This window comes from Rhinopithecus bieti, unplaced genomic scaffold, assembly GCF_001698545.2.
Source record: "Rhinopithecus bieti isolate Rb0 unplaced genomic scaffold, ASM169854v2 scaffold_3858, whole genome shotgun sequence".
In the NCBI taxonomy this organism is placed as follows: Eukaryota; Metazoa; Chordata; class Mammalia; order Primates; family Cercopithecidae; genus Rhinopithecus; species Rhinopithecus bieti.
Window position 1 is genome coordinate 2,107,844 of NW_016804227.1, and position 14,514 is coordinate 2,122,357.

Below are 14,514 nucleotides of genomic sequence, written 5' to 3' on the forward strand. Positions count from 1 at the left end.
TTGCTGTGCAGAAAGTCTTTAATTAGATCCCATTTGTCAGTTTTGCTTTTGTCGCAATTACTTCTGGCATCTTCATCATGAAATTTTTGTCCATGCATATGTCCTAAATGGCATTGCCTACATTTTCTTCTAGGGTTTTTATAGTTTTGGGTTTTGCATTTAAGTCTTTAATCCATCTTGAGTTGATTTTTGTGTATGATGTAAGGAAGGGGTCCAGTTTCAATTTTCTGCATATGGCTAGCCAGTTATCCCAGCACCATTCATTAAATAGGGAATGTTTTCCTCATTGCTTTTTGTCAGGTTTGTCAAAGATCAGATAGTTGTAGGTGTGTGGTATTATTTCTGGGTTTTATTTCTGGTATTATTATTTCTGGTATTATTCTGTGGTATTATTTCCATATTCAATGGAACTATTCTGTTCCATTGTTCAATGTGTCTGTTTTTATACCAGTACCATGCTGTTTCAGTTATTAGTATAGTTTAAAGTTGAGTGGTGTGATGCCTCCAGCTTCATTCTTTTTGCCTACGATTGCCTTGGCTATTTGGACTCTTTTTGATTCCATATACATTTTAAAATAGTTTTTTTCCAATTCTGTGAAGAATGCCAATGGTAGTTTAATGAGAGTAGCATTGAATCTATAAATTACTTTGGGCAGTATGACCATGTTCATGATATTGATTCTTCCTATCCATGAGCATGGAATGTTTTTTCCATTTGTTTGTGTCATCCCTGATTTCTTTGAGCAGTGGTTTGTAGTTCTCTTTGTAGAGGTCGTTCACTTCCCTTGTTAGCTATATTCCCAGGTATTTTATTTTCTTGGGGGCAATTGTGAATGGGAGTTCATTCATGATTTGGCTCTCAGATTGTTGAATTGTTTAAATGTTAGACCATGCCAATGTATTTTTAATGTGGACTTAAGTAAAACTGACACTAAAAAAGAGACTGTATCTTCTAAAAATGCCTAAAATTCTAAAATGTTACTGAGAAGAGACTTAGGGGCTCAGAAATCTGGCTGAGATTTTACTCTCCCATCCTCACATACGTGAAATATTTTGAAACATAGACATTTCACAGGATGAAAACAATGTTCACTCTAACTTGGTACCTTAATCATTGGTATTACAGGGCTATGCTGCTATAAAAATAAACAGATTAAATGGAAACCACTGGATCCATATGATGATATATAAGATGCACAATAATCCTTCTTTTTGTGAGGAGACTATAACCATTTCTAATAAAAAACAGCTGTTGGTTCTATTTGTTTGAAAGTTACATATGCATCATTCATTGTAGCAGACAGTATGTGGGAGAAGTGGACACAGAGGTCAGAGGATCTCTTATATCCTGAGTCAAATATTTTCCCCACATTAGTGTATCTAATTAGTAAGCACACAAACTCTTGCTGAAAAACATGCCTAAGAAGGAAGCAACACTGTGTGCCTCAGAACTCACTATATTTTTGAACATGATAACTTTTAATATTTTGATATAACATTTCAAAATAATTCTAAGGACATTTTGTGGAAACATCCATTTTGGAAAGATGAACCCTTTTGTATTGGATAACTCAAGACTACTGTAAATCAGCAACTGTACTATTAAAAGTATATCATTGTTAGTGGACCTGGCCGTTCCACATCTTGGCATATATTCTAAGAAAATGACTAGAAAATAAGGCAAATATTTATATATATTGATGTACATCACAGATTTATTTAAATATTAGCAAAAGTTTGGAGGTCATTTTTGTTCAATCATAGAGGATGCCTTGGACTTCTAGGGTGAGATGATCTCCTAATGCTAAATACGAAAAATAAGTTTCTTGCCCTCCTGCTTACTGGCCAGTAGCCTATGTTGATGATTCTGCTGATTCTTTGCTGTTCTTTACTGTATTTGTTTTGCCATTTTCTTTTGATGCATTAGAAAATATAAACTTGGGATCAATTTATATACTTATGAAGGGAATAAATTGACTTACCCATCAACCTTGGCTGTGCCTCTCTTCTCATGTGGCAGCACTGGGTATTAGCAATCTTCAGATCTACCCGTTGGATACTAGTGGTGGGGGAATATCTTCATATTTATTAGCCATTTGATTTCCTTTTGGGACAATAGTATAAAACGCCTGACCTATCCTTTCCTGTTTTTTTCTTAATTACCTTCATTAATACTTAAAATATGAAGACTACAAATACACATTCATATGCATTTTTTGCATATGACATACTTTGTAGTTGATTTAACTTTGAGTCAACAGATTTTTTCAGTGATTTCTTACAGCAATCAGCTCCACCCCCAATAATATATTTATTCTTCACTGAACTACTACATATTTGAATAGGTCCTCTTCATATGATTAATATTTCTCTTCTAGACATAGTTATTATTAATAAGTGATTACAGTCTTTTACAATCTAGGCTGTTTTACTCACAGAGTTGATTATGGCACATGTTTATCTTATTTACACCTATTTCACTGAAAAATAACTGTGCACCTTGTATTTAGTCCCTATAGTTAAGAAAGATTTCCTTTATATAACTTTTCATTTCTTGTCTTTTTTCTCTTTTGGCCATGTTTTGATTTCATAAGCAATGATAAGGTAATAGGAACATCAAAGGATTTTATTCTGGATAAGATTAAGATTCAAGGTGCTTTTAGAATATTTTATTTGGCATTTCCTTCATTTGTTAAAAGCCCTGCCTTTTCTTTATAACAGAATCTATAATTCTATAAAGTATTTGTTCTATTGTGTATTTCCCTGTGTAACTATTTGCCATCTAGTGGACAATCTAAATGCTGCTCAGTTTTGCAAAATAAAGTTTCCAATTTGATCTTTTCACAATGTCTTGTAGGGAGAAAACCTTTTTTCCACATTTTCAAGTTTTAAACTATTTTAGTACACAGGGATTTATAAATCAGTTCTGATTTGTATATAAAAGAATTGTTATTTTGAAGGAATTTGCATCCTCTCCCATATCTACTACATTTCTTAGCACCTAGTAGGCACCTATTGAAATTAAATATTTTATTGAATGGAATATTTGTTGAATGAATGAATAAAATGTTTAGTGAAGTATACATGTCTTTCAGTGGTTGCAGCATTTACAATTTTAATACTTCATTATTTCTATTTAGTAGAGTTAGTAAAAAGAATGGCTAGAAGTCAGAGGACTTGTTCATATATTACCAAAGAATGTCTATGTTACATGACCAATTTATGCATCTAGACTACATGTGAATGAATGTTGACCGATTTGCTACTTTTGCGTTTTTTCATATTCAGGGTTTTCATAATTCATGGGCATAGTGAGTGAAGCTATGCTGCTTTTACTAGGAACTATTTCCTTTGGGATTTTGGTGGCATATTCAACTAGCAGGGAACTTCAAGTGGAAGTTCAAGGCAGTGGACATCTGATTGCCTTGAGCAATTAAGGCAATTGAAGGTGCTGGAGAGTAAGGTTAATCAATGCATGTTTTAGAAGTCTGTATTCACAAAGGAAAGTCAAGTGTTCCATTCAACAAATACTGAGTTTCTGTTACATATCGGTCATGTATTATGCATGACAGTACTAAGATAAACAACATCTTATGGTCTATAAGATTTTTTAGCTAACTGGAGAGATAACACATTGAAAATCTCTTACCTTAACTTCTTCTTTGAGAACTTATGCTTTAGCTTTTTTGGTTCCCCATGCCTTGTGTGATAGGCAGAATTGTAAAATGTGCCCCTGTGACCTATGCCCTTATGTATTCTTCTTTTAAGTGTGTTTGGAAAGTGTGAATATGATCAAGTGTCACTCCTGTAATTATGTTACCTTAAATGACAAAAGGGAGATTAACCTGTTTGGGCCTGACCTAATCACATAGGTCCTTTAAATTTAAATCTAGGTCCAGAGTTCAGACACAGAAGTCAGAGATGCAAGTGTAAGAAAGATCTGAGGTGAGGGAAACTCTCCTGCTGGCTTTGAGTATAAAGGGGGCCATGTGGCAAGATCTGAGAGTAGTTTCTAGAACTGAGAGTATCCCATGAGCAGTAGCTAGCAAGAAAATGGGGACCTCAACCCTGCAGATACAAATTATTGATTTTTTTCTGCACCTATGTGAGCTTGGAAGAGAACTCTGAGGAATAGCTGAGAAAGCAGCTTGTGGACACCTTGATTTGAGACCCTGAGCAGACAGCCCACCACCCTGTGCCAGGACTCTGACATATACAACTTTGAGTTTATCAATGCTTTATAGCTTTCAGTAAGCCTTTCACCTCCCTAGCTAAGTTTATTCTTTTGGGTGTTATTATAAATTGAATTGTTTTCCTAATTTATTTTTCAGGTAGCTGGTTGTTGGTATATAGAAGTGTAGTTGCTTGTTGTATATTGATTTCATATACCGCAACTTCATGGAATTTGTTTATTAATTCAGAGTTTCTTTGCAGTCTTTAGAGTTTTCTATTTAGAAGATTATGTCATCTGCAAACAGACAATTTTACTTTCTCCTTTCTGATTTAGATGCCTCTTCTTTCTTGTTGTGTAATTTCTCTGTCAAGGACTTGAGTACTTGATTGAATAGAAGTGCTGAAAGTGGGAATCCTTTCATTGATCCTGTCTTACAGGAATAGCTTTCAGTTTTTCACCAGTGAGAATGATGTGAGCTACAGGCTTTTCAAATGCAGCCTTTATTATATTTAGGTAATTTCCTTATATTTCTAGTTAGTTGAGAGTTTTCATCATGAAATGGTGTTGAATTTCATCAAAAGCTTTTTTCTGTATATATTATGAGGGTCATGGGAGTTTTGCCCTTAGTTCTGTTAATGGACATGGTCATACTGATTGATTTTTGAATATGGAACCACCCTTGTGTCCTAGAGATAAATCCCGCTTGATATGATATGCGATCTTTTAATGTGCTGCTGAATTAAGTTTACTAGTATTTTGTAGAGAATTTTTGCATCTTTGTTAATCGGGCTTGTTGACCTGTAGTTTTTTTTCTTGTGTTGTTTGTCTTTGATATAAGGGAATGCTGGCTTAATGAGTTTGCAAGTGCTCTTTTTTCTTCATTTTGGGGAAGAATTTGAGAAAGGTTGACATTAACTCCTGTTTAAATGTTTGGTAGAATTCACTAGTGAAGCCATCTGGCTCTGGGCTTTTCTTTGTTGAGATGCTTTTGATTACTGATCCAATCTCCACATTAAAATAGGTCTGCCTTTATCCTTGAAATAACCTTCTCAATTGTCAACAAGAAGTGTATCTGGAGACAGCTTGCATTCCTTTTTTGTTTCTTTAATGTTGACTATGTCCCTGATAATTCAGGCATAAATAAAAACATAAAGTAAAAAATTATATGTATAAAAATCTATGTAGTCGATGTAACTAAAATATTTGAGGAATTAATGCTGGATTTTGAGAAGAAAGTATACATAATGGAGATTCTGGAGAAAATGCAACTGAGCCACCCACAACAAGTGTAATTTTTCTTCTTCTTAGAAGCACATGAAATTAAAAGGCTACAGTGATTATCTATTGTTTATAAGTATGATACTGTAAGTATTCTTTCCTGCTTTCCAGAGATTGACCATTCAGAGACAATAAGGAAGGGGAACGTGTGTTTTACAAATCATTCTTGTTTATTTTTATGTTTCTTAAAAGTAAGAAGTTTCTCCTTTCTATTTAAGTAAGATAAATTTAAGATGTGATAGAATGTCACGATGGATTTCTGATTTCTGCTTCAGGTTTAGATATATGTACCCAACCCTTGTTTTAGTCACATACACACACACTTGCTAGAAGGATCATCCAACTTCATTCAAAAGACTTGGCTGTACACTGAAGGCCTTCATAGCCAAGTGAACCACACCTACTCTGGGACTCAAAACTATCGGGATTGTTGAAGAATCCAAATGCCAGCAGAAGCCCTGAAGCCTTAAGGGAAATGTTGATCTTCTGATGCCCTGGAATATTTCTATTATTATAATTAAATAATCAAAGTATGATCTTAAGGAAGGCAAAGTATAAGAATAGGAACTTGGAAGGTGGGAGTTAAGGAGGCCACTGGAATTTTATCAGTTAATTGCTCCAATATATAATGGGATATCAAGATTTCCTGAGAAAAGAAGTTTGTGTAATACACTAGAAAAGGAAAATAGCAACACTTTCCTTTGGCCTCTCTCTTAATAGTGATTCTATCTATACATTAAAGGGCCTGAATTGTTATGGTAATAGAAGGCATAGAATTATAAGGAAATTGCAGCTGGTATATAGTATGGATACACATTTACTTTTCAAATTTTGTGAATATTTCCTCATTTGAGTCAGGCATAGAAACTCCCTAAAGTGCTGATAGATACTATAAGATAAAAAAAAACATTGTGATATTCTATTAACTGAATCTGTCTCAATCTTGTTTACATTGTTCCCAAATCTCAGACGCTATAAGTGAAAGAGCCTTTTAACAGTAAATCTGTCAATGATTACATATAAAAACATACCAAACCTCACAAAATTGACCAATCTATATTAAATACCTGTGAGAAGATAAAAGGCATGATTGTCATGCTATGAATTCTACAGACAGTTAACAATCTTTGAAAAACTGTAAATGCAACAATAAATTATCTGGTACCTTATCGGTCCCATAAGGTAAAAGCTGCTGTAGGAAGTTATATTATGAACATGCAATTCTCTATCAGTATTCAGTTAATAGTGTGTTAGTGTCCAAATAGTTCATAGAAAAAGATACATGCTTTACATCAGGTTTTCCAGTTTTTTTTTTTTTTTTTTTTTTTTGAGACGGAGTCTGGCTCTGTCGCCCAGGCTGGAGTGCGGTGGCCGGATCTCAGCTCACTGCAAGCTCCGCCTCCCAGGTTTACGCCATTCTCCTGCCTCCGCCTCCCAAGTAGCTGGGACTACAGGCGCCCGCCTCGTCGCCCGGCTAGTTTTTTGTATTCTTTAGTAGAGACGGGGTTTCACCGTATTAGCCAGGATGGTCTCGATCTCCTGACATTGTGATCCGCCCGTCTCGGCCTCCCAAAGTGCTGGGATTACAGGCTTGAGCCACCGCGCCCGGCCTAGGTTTTCCAGTTTTACAGCTTGTGGTGGGAGCGGTGTCTAGCATCACCAAATTGTTACACCTAGGTACGATGGAAGTAAAAACTTTGTGTTGTGTAATGAAAATGAGTGCTTGCCTAGAGGGTCAGGAAACATTTCCAACTTAGTTCCATCACAGAGAAATATGAACGGAAATAAATCTTCCAATCTTTTGGGCCTAGGTTTATTCATTCATTAAGAATAATAGAACTTAGTTTGACTAAAACCAGCATGAAAGTAAATAAAAAAGAATAATAGAACCTAGGACTTAAAATATTTGAGATATCACCTCTCAATTTTTTTCACTGTAAATAAAACGTGAGTTTTTCAATGATTACCTTATGGATCACTCCTCTGTAGATGTTGTAACGTACTCTCCATCACTGGAGGGAGTGATCCTAGGGAAACTACAATAAATTACAAAGTAGATATTTTCTCTTTGCTTTCATTTCCTATTCTTCCTAAATGCTTGAGGTCTTTGTGATGTCATTTGCCTAGTGTGTCAAATTATGCTACAGTGCTCTAGGATTTAAGCATTTCCTAACTTCTATTAATTAAATTGTTTTTCCTCTTCACTAGAGCCCTGTTTTCGTTTAGGTGAAATTGACTGGTAGTGACTTACAGTCAATATTTTTATCCTACTAATATTTTTAGTAACTAATATAAATTACTTATTTCAGAGGGCTGTAAAGAACAATATTCCACAGTGATTAAGATAAAGTTTTGTAGACAGATACCATCTATTCAAGTGTAGCTACAGTTAGGTGTATATCTACTCTGTCTTCCTGGGTTCCATGACAGAGTCTATGGTTATAGTATTATTTAGAGTTGTTTCTAACCAGGCTGGTAGAAAGAAGTTAGTGTAGAATCTCTGGTTAACTTTTGCTCTCTTCCTATAGAAAGACATAAAAATAGCTGACAAATATGTGTGATAGTGTGAATAGGTGATGGTGGGCATAGAGGAGAATGGAAGAGAGAAAAATAATGAAGGTATTTTGTTTTAAAAGGCTACCAGTGATTATGGCATGATAGATTTTCCCTGTTCTGCTACCCTGCCCCTGGATTTTGAGAATCATTAACTCAGAGTTTACTTGAGAAAGGAGTATACATTTTATTATCTAATTTAGACAAGAGAGGAAGAGAACAAATGAAAAAAGAAAAATAAAACAGGTTCTTACAGAAGTAAAAGTATATTACTGTATTCTTGTATAAAATTCTTGCTTTGATATTGGGCTGGAAAGATAAATAACTATGTTGACTTTTTAAATATTTCTTAGGCTAAAATATACCTAACTTTTACTTTAGTATCTTTATGGGTGTTTCTAATGCCATGGATTATTGAAACCCACACATAATTACAAAATTTTATTTTAAATGATATTCTTCACAGCCATCCTTTTTATTCATTTCCTATATTATCTGAAAAGTATTCAATTTAATTGATTGGAGGTTTATATTATCTACCTATTGGCACAGGATCAAAAACTAGGCAAATGTAGGTTGCAGGTATGACAATTGACGACCCAGGCTTGAAAATTTGAGTTTTTGTACACCTACAAGTCTAACTGTAGTAGACTGAAGTATGTTTCAGAAATATCTTGCCATGTCCTTGATGTGAAGCTTGGTATGATCACTTGCCCTGACCAGGATTTTGGAGTGTAGACAACATAGAGCAGAGCTTCAGTCAACCAGTAGTGGACGTCTAGCATGGACATAAATAAATCGTTGTTGTTTTAAGCCACTGAAGTTTCTTTAGCCATAACAAAATACAGTCTATCTTGACATATACACTATCCTGAGCTTCGTATGTGTAATATCAAAAGTATGTATCAGAAGAATAAATGTATTTGTTCTTCCTTAATTTTAGAGGTATGGTCAGTGAGAAAATAAAGCTTAATACCACCAGAGGAATCTGTTTCTATCACTTCGAAGCAACTTGTTTGACATTTAAAGAAATATCTGAAAAAACAGGCAGGAAGTACAATGATTCTTTATGTTCTCACATAGAGTGGCTAATTAGGAATATTAAAAATAATGGCATATTTTCTTTAGAGAAGTAAAACAAATGCATCACCTTTGAGAATATCATATTTATGTACATTTTCTGTGGTAATTTACTTACTTCAAATGTATTTGTGTATCAGAAATGACAGGAATATCAAAACTACTTATGAATAGCTGTAATTAAGAACACTTGACTTTTGTGAAAATTTAGAGATCAAAAATATTTTTTCAAGTTGGTTTATATGTGCAGCAGAAGGCAGCCTAAGAAAAAAGAAAGTTAACTTAGAGAGTAACCAAATTACAACAGAGTTCTTTTTAGAAACTATGCAATCCAGAAGACAATAGAGGGCATCATCTTAATAATACAGATTGAAAGAAAAAAAGTAAACCCTAGAATTATATACCCAGTGAAAATATCTCTAAAAAAGGAAGGTGAAAGTCTTTTTTACACAACAAAAAGCAGAAATAATTCCTTTCCAGCAGACATGAAATGTTAACAGAAGTTCTTTAGACAGAAGGAGTATGAAAAGAGATAGAAAGTTAGATAACAACAAAGAAAGGATTGTAGAGGCCAGGTGCAGTGGCTCATGTCTGTAATCCCAGCACTTTGGGAGGTGGAGGCGGGCAAATCACCTGAGGTCGAGAGTTTGAGACCAGCCTGACCGACATGGAGAAACCTCGTCTCTACTATAAATACAAAATTAGTCGGGCGATGTGGTCCATGCCTGTAATCCCAGCTACTTGGGAGGCTGAGGCAGAAGAATCACTTGTACCCAGATTGGGAGGTCGCGGTGAGCCAAGATTGTGCCATTGCACTCCAGCCTGGGCAACAAGAGTGAAACTCTATCTAAAAGAAAAAAAAAAAAAAAAAAAAGAAAAGATTGTAGAAATGGGAAATGTGAGAGTAAATAAGAAGTTTACCTTTTAAAAATTTATAACATAGGTAAATATAGAGATGTAACGTGTAAAAATAAAGGACAATGCAGGAAAGAAAATATATGGAAGTATATTGTTTGAAGATTCTTATGCTACATGTGAAGAAACATATAAACTAAATGGACTTCTACATACTAAAGAAATGTAGATAAATATTTTTCACAAAGACAACTCCAGATTCAGATGGCTTCACTTAGTCAACATGGTAATATAATTTCTAGACAGCATAATAAAGGCATGAAAAGAAAATAAAAGGCATAAAGATTGTGAAGAAAAAATAAAATTGTTCTGATTTGTAGATGACATAATTGGCTACATATAAAATTCAAAGGAACCTAAACCAACAAATAAAAACCAACTACTAGAAGTAATGAGTTTGTCAAAGTCACAAGAAAAACATACAAAATTAATTATATTTATGTATACTAGCAATGAACATGTGGGCATCAAAACTAAAAATACTTTTTCATAAAGGAAACACTTCTATGACATACTTGTAAATGAAAACATTACAGGATTTCTATGCTGAAAACTACAAAATGCTGATGAAAGAAATACAAGATCTCAATAAATGGAGAGACATAATACGTTTGTAGATTGGAAGACTCAGCATGGTGAAAATGACAATTCTTTTCAAGTAGATATGTAGGTTTAATGCAATCTCATCAATATCCCAGCAAGATATTTTGTAGGTACAGACAAGATTATTCTACAATTTATATGGAAAGGCAAAAAGAACTAGAATAGCTAAAACAATTTTGAAAAAAGAATAAAGTGGAAGGAATCATTCTACCTGATTCAAAGACATTATATGGCTATAGTAAGAAAGTCTGTGTAGTAGTATTCTTGGAGGGATAGACACATAAATTAATGAAACAGAAGAGAAAACCCAGAAATAGACCTACGCAAATATGCTTGAATTTTGATGAAGATAGAAAAGCAATTCAACAGAGGATAGATGACAAACAAAAAGAGCTGGAGCTATCATACATCCATAGGCCAAAAAATGAACTTTGACCTAAATCTCACTTTGTACGCAAATAAACTAGAAATGGATCATGGAATTAAATATAAAGCATAAAAGTATAAAACTTTTAGAAAAAATCAGAGAGAAAATCTTTAGGCTTGGGCTAAACAAAGAACTCTTAGACCTGACACCAGAGGCATAGTCCAGTAAAGGAAAATTCAGTGAGTTACATTGCATTGAAATTGGAAATTTTTGCTATGTGAAAGACCTAGTTGTAGAGAATAAAAATTCAAGCTACAATCTATTATAGGAGAAAATATTTGCAAATTACATATCTGATAAAAGACTAGTATGTGAATTATATTGAAAATACTCAAAAGTTATTAGTAAAAAACAATCAATTAGAAAAAGGACAAAATCGATGAAAAGACACTTCAACAAGGACGATATATAGATGGTAAATAAGCAAATGAAAAGATGTTCAACATCATTAGCCATTAGGGAAATGGAAATTAAACTGTAACGAGGTACCACTATATACCTGTCACAATGGCTAAAATAAAAAACAGTGTCAATGTGAAATGCTGGTGAAGATGCAGAGAAACTCTACCACTCATTCGTTGTTGCTAGAAATGTAAAGTGGTACAGAAACTCTGAAAAATAATTTAGCAGTTGATTAAAATACCAAACATACAACTATTATACAACCCAGTACTTGCACTCCTGGGCATTTATACCAGATAAAAACTTACGTTTACACAAAAACCTGTTACACCAATGTTCATAGCAGCTTTATTTGTAATATCCACAATCTACAAACAACCTAAATGTCCTTAAAGGGGAGGAGCAGTATTGTATGATATGGATGTGCCACAGTTTGTTTAACTGTGATCCTTTCCTAAGTTTGTTTAACTGTGGTACCTTCATATCATACAATACTACTCCACCCCTTTATGGAAATCTAGGTTGTCAGATGACCTAGATGGATGTGGTACATCCATATCATACAATACTACTTAGCAATAAAGCACAACAAACTATTGGTACATACCATGACCTGTGTAAATTGCCAGAGACTTACGCTTAATGAAAAGAGCAAGGCCCAAAGGTTCTTATATTGTATGATTCCATTTATAGAACATTCTTGAAATAACAAAATTATAGAAATGGAGAACAGATTAGTGGTTGCAAAGGGTTAAGGAAGTAGTGCAGGGCAGGAAGGAGGTAGGGATGGCTATAAAAAGGCAACATATGGGATCCTTGTGATGACAAAAATGTTCTATATCTTGACTATGTCAATGACGATATTTTAGTCATTTTGCATGGGTGAAACCAGGATAAAGAGTAAATGGGATTTCTCTGTATTTTTTTTATAACTGAATGTGAATTAACAATAATTTAATATAAAAAATTTTAATTAAAAATTTATACATATGAAAAAAGTTACTAGGCTAAAACATGTTCCTCTGAAGATACGGGTACTTAAGGATAGTTTACTTCTTCCAACCTAAGATAAATTTAGGGGCACTTTACTTTGTATATTTATGGCCTTGAAAACTAACTCTTCTATATTTTTGGAGAGCCCAGACTGTTTTATGGGTACAATATTCATATTTTTCCAGAGACATATAAGTTAGCAAAATAGAACTCAAAAAAAGATGTATTTATTTTTCCAAACAATAGGTGGCATCTGAGTTTCACAAATTGATAATTCATGCTTGTATCAGAAAATGTAGTTTTATTTTTCAAATTAATTTAAAATTTAGTTTACATAGTACTCATTATGGTTTATATTTATAAGTATTGATTAATTAAAAATACTTTTTTTCTAAAATTAACACTAGGAATTTTGCTAGTTTTGAGGGAAAATATGAAAATAAGCCATAGATTTCATAATGTAATATTTTTTGAATGTTATAATTTATACATTGTATAACAATGCACTTTTACTCTCAAATCTGTACTGGAAATTTTAACTAAAATTTAGTGATTCTAATGCATGTCGAATGTTAATTTTCTAATTTTCTTTCACATTATTCAGCTGTGTAGAAAAATCTAAGTATGCAGTATATGAATGATATATAACTTCATTTTCTAACAAAACTTTCATTATTTGGAAATACCAGCCTTCTTGACTCTCAATTTTGACTACTGTTTTATACCTCAGGCACCAAATGTTTTCTTGCTTCCCTCCCTTTCACAGGTTGGAACTTATTCTTGGGGACTATTCTAAGCCTGAGGAACCAACAACCCAAGGTGACGTGTCTGGAATCGGTGGATTCTTGGTTTCGCTGACTTCAAGAATGAAGCCATGGACCCCCGGTGAGTGTTACAGTGTTACAGTTCTTAAAGGTGGCATGTCTGGAGTTGTTCATTCTTCCCGGTGGGTTCGTAGTCTGGCTGGCTTCAGGAGTGAAGCTGCAGACCTTTGTGGTGAGTGTTACAACTCATAAAGGTGGAACAGACCTAAAGAGTGAGGAGCAGCAAGATTTATTGTAAAGTGCGACAGAACAAAGCGTCCACAGTGTGGAAAGGGACCAAACGTGTTGCCACTGCTGGTCAGGGCAGATTGCTTTTTATTCCCTTATCTGACCCCACCCACATCCTGCTGATTGGTCCATTTTATAAAGAGCTGATTGGTCCATTTTGACAGAGTGCTGTTTGGTGTGTTTACAATCCTTTAGCTAGACACAGAGTGCTAGAAAAGTTCTCCAACTCCCCACTAGATTAGCTACATACAGAGTAGATTAGCTAGATACAGGGCACTGATTGGTGCATTTACAAACCTTGAGCTAGACACAGGGTGACTAAAGCTTGACATAAAGGTTTTCCAAGTCCCCACTAGACTCAGGAGCCCAGCTGGCTTCACCTAGTGGATCCTGCGCCAGGGCCGCAGGCAGAGCTGCCTGCCAATCAGGCACAGTGCCTGCACTTCTCAGCCCTTGGGTGGTCCATGCAACCAGGCACCACAGAGCAGAGGGGGGCATCCGTCAGGGAGGCTCGGAGGCCACCTGGGTGTGAGTGAGGTGCTCGCGCATGGCTGGCTGCAGGTCACGAGCCCTGCCCCGTGGGGAGGCAGCTGAGGCCCCGCGAGAATTCGAGCACAGCGCCTGCACTCAGTACTGCTGGGGGACCCGGCTCACCCTCCGCAGTTGCTGGCCCAGGTGCTAAGCCCCTCACTGCCTGGGGCCAGTGGCACAGGCCGGCCAGCTGCTCCCAGTGTGGGGGCGCCCAGCCCACGCTGACCCAGAACTTCCGCTGGCCAGCAAGTGCTGCGGGCAGCCCCGGTTCCCACCCGCGCCTCTCCCTCCACACCTCCCCGCAAGCGGAGGGAGCTGGCTGCGGCCTTGGCCAGCCCAGAGAGGGGCTCCCACAGTGCAGCGGTGGGCTGAAGGGCTCCTGAAGCGCGGCCAGAGTGGGCGCCGAGGCCAAGGAGGCACCAAGAGCGAGGGAGGGCTGCGACGGCTGCTAGCACACTGTCACCTCTCAGTGAGACTAATCATTTCCTGTTGTTTTCGGGTCTTCA